Below are 3,926 nucleotides of genomic sequence, written 5' to 3' on the forward strand. Positions count from 1 at the left end.
CAGGAAGAATCATCGCCTGAAAAATCTTCTGCAAACCCTCCTGGAAATAGGAAACCAAAAAATCCATGCTTTATATGCGATGAGGATCATCGGACCGCAGATTGTCCACACAGAGCTGAGATTAAAAAATTCTTCAAGAATACAAAGACCTCAGCAGTATTAACTGATCCGTTTCCAAATCCAGGAACAAATCTGGTTGACAGTGAAGATGCTTCCCGGTGTCAAGTTCTAATGTTGTCAGTTTCCAAACAGCAAAATGATGCTTTAATATCGACAAGAAACAAAGATTATGGGAATCCACAGCTGTCGAACAACAAGGATAAAGATCAACCTAGTAGTTCGACAACAACTTCGACAGAAGTTGCGCCACCCATCATTCCCGAGTTGACAATAAAACCGCCAAAGGGAGTAGTACACAAGTCGATGTTTAATCCCCGCGCTAGAGCGGCACAGCATTATAATATAGTGGAAGATTTGGCCCAATCGCCATCCGCTATGTCGACTCTTGAGGTACTACAAAATTTCCCATCCCAAAAGCAGGCTTTATTATCAGCCATTGGTGGGATAGACCCAAAGGATTCCAATCTTGTATCCTTCGATCATAAAGGATACGATCCTCAGTTACCAGCTCAACTAGCTTTCCTCGTTCAAGTGAAAGCCCTCAACAAAACTGTTCATCAAACAATTATTGATGAGGGGGCATCTACATGTATTATGTCGATGAGTTGCTGGAAAACTTTAGGATCTCCAACCTTGTCGCAATCTTCAACAACATTAAAATCATTTGACAGACGAACGTATACCCCATATGGTATCCTAAGTAACTTGAAGGTTGAACTAGGAGGAAAAACGGTAAAAATAGATGTTGAGGTAATCGACGGAAATCTCAATTACAACATCCTACTGGGAAGACCATGGATATATGCTATGGCTGTTGTTGTGTCGACCTATTTTAGGAAGACTGCATTTCCCTTTCAAGGAGGGATGACAATCGTCGATCAACAAAACTTCCTCCCAAATGGTTCTCAAGTTACGGGAAGCATTCCAATGATCCATGGAAGCCCCCATTCGCTTCAAAATATCGGAGTAGGCCTACTAAAAGATCCTATATTAATGGGAACTTTCACCCTTCCACCTCCAATCAATTTGGCGGAAGTAGCGTCGGTAGGGACCTGCCATATGATATCTTCTAAAAAGATCTTAGAAAATGATATCGACATGGATCATGCGCAGGTTTTGCCTCCAAGCCCAACAGAAATATTGTAGCAATCAATGTTCCTAGCATGGGAGGCAAACCCAAATCAACGCTCATCAAGCATTTGGATAGATAGGTCTAAGGAATATGGTACCCCTTCAGATCCTTGGTCGCGAGTGCATGTCACCGACGAAGGAATTGTTCAATCAATGGTAGTTGAAGGGGCACCATGGGATGATTACCACCATCGTTCCCTTCTTCCGGATTATGAAGAAAATACTCCTAATGACCTTTATCATCCTTCAGTTTTTGATTTCCTATCAAATACTGTAAACACGATGGATTCCGAGCGAAACTTGTCCAACATTGAAGATACTATCGCCATAAATATCTCGACCAAAACAGATGTTGTGGAGAATATTTATGTTGGCAAATGTTGTTGTCCTTCAGAACTGGAAATATATAACGCTCTTTTTCGCGAATTTAGAGATGTCTTTGCTTGGTCATATAGTGAAATGCCAGGCATTGACTCGAGTATCGTTGAACACGAAATCAAGATGTATCCAGATGTCAAACCAGCACGACAACAGCTACGGCAAGTGCACCCCAAGAAAGCCGCTTCAATTAAGGCAGAAGTTGAAAAACTTCTCCATGCTGGTTTCATTTATCCGGTTCCTCTAACCGATTGGGTATCGAATATTGTCCCTATTAAAACAAGGAACAATTAGAGCATGCGTCGATTATAGGGATGTAAATCAAGCTTGTCCAAAAGACAACTACCCTACACCCTTCATCGACCAGATAATTGATGAATGCGCCGGATGTGAAATCTTTTCATTCATGGATGGATTCTCCGGGTATAATCAAATAAATATCCGCCCACAGGACCAGTCAAAGACTGCATTTATTTGTCCGTGGGGCACATTCGCATATCGAAAATTACCCTTTGGATTAAAATACGCAGGGGCAACATTTCAGAGGGCAATGAATTATGCCTTCCATGACATCAAAAACATCGTTCAACCATACCTCGACGACCTTCCGGCTCATTCGTGAAAGCGGACTGATCATCCGCACCATTTAAGAGCGATATTTCTACGTTGCCGACACTACAAGATACGACTCAATCCACACAAATGTGTATTTTGTGTCAGTTCTAGTCGTTTACTTGGCTTTGTAGTCTCGAAAAATGGTATTCGTCTCGACCCATGTAAGGTTCAGGCAATCGTAAATTTGCCTCCACCTTCAAATTTGCTTCAGATTCAGAAACTCCAAGGGAAAGCAAACTTTCTGAGGAGGTTCATTCCAAATTACACCGAACTTGCTAAAGGTTATACGCGTCTTTTGAAAAAAGAAGTACCCTTTGTCTGGGATCAGGTTGCGCAAGCTTCCTTTGATGCTTTAAAAGAACCCCTAATGAAAACATCATTAATGTACACTCCTGATTATCAAAAAGACTTTAACCTGTATCTGGCTGCAGCGGATACAACCATCGCAATGGTTTTAGTTCAAGAAGATAACGGAATTGAACATCCTATATATTATTTAAGTAAGAACTTAAATGATACAGAAAGCAGATATTCTCATGTTGAAAAGATAGCGCTCGCAGCTATTCAAGCGATACAGAGATTTCGACACTATGTCCTCTTTCGAAAAACTACCATTCTGTCAGATTGCAACCCCATGACTTATATATTGTCGCGACAGTTGCTGGGGGGCAAATATTCAAAATGGATAGCAATTCTACAAGAGTTTGATCTGGAATTTGTAAAATCCAAGTCAAAGAAAGCTCTGGTTTTTGCAGAATTATTATGCGATCTCCCATCGTCGTCCAACGATGAAACATCCGAAGAAACAATCGTGGACGAAAATTTGTTTCTGATATCTTCAAGCAATCTGTGGTATGGGGATATCATCATTTATCTCCAAACCCAAAAATATAGGCCAAATACCTCTCGCTCCGAACAAAAACGTATTCGATACCAAGCAAAAGACTACATGATCGTCGGTGATACACTTTACCGTCGTGGTATCGATACGGTTCTGAGAAGGTGCCTCACCCATGAGGAGGCCGAAAAAGTCCTGAATGATTTCCATTCAGGCGCGTGTGGGGGGCATCAATCCGGTTATGCTACAGCGCAAAAAATTCTACGAGCAGGATACTTCTGGCCAACAATGTTCAAATATTGCATAAACGCAGTCAGAAGTTGCCATGGTTGTCAAATTTTCGATAGCAAAACCAGAAGACCACCTGCACCTCTGTAGCCAATAGTTGTTGTCGGGCCATTCACCAAATGGGGCATCGATTTCATGACATGTAACCCCACCTCTAATGAAAAAATACATTAACTCAAACAAATATATAAATCACACATAAAAACCAGACAGACAATATTGGTGGAAAAAGGCTGAAGCCTCTTGCTTCTCTCTCATTACACATTACAAAAATAATTGAATATAGTGTTACAAATAAATAGATGAGAGATAGTGTTCTCAAGATAGTGCGTGCTATCTTAGACACCTTTGGTTGAGATAATTTCTCCTTTGGTTGAGATAATTTCTCACCATACACACCAATATAGGAGTTACCTAAACTAACTCCTATCTTAGAGGAACAACCCAAGAGTTAGGCACAAATTCCTAACTTGGAATTTTTAATTAATTTTTGGATTTATTATTGTTTTATGAGAGAGTCTAACATTCCCCCCCTCAATGATAAATCCAAAATAGA

This window comes from Pinus tabuliformis, chromosome 5_1 (genome assembly GCF_031772625.1).
Source record: "Pinus tabuliformis cultivar Carrire ecotype Pingquan chromosome 5_1, CPIR1, whole genome shotgun sequence".
Lineage (NCBI taxonomy): Eukaryota > Viridiplantae > Streptophyta > Pinopsida > Pinales > Pinaceae > Pinus > Pinus tabuliformis.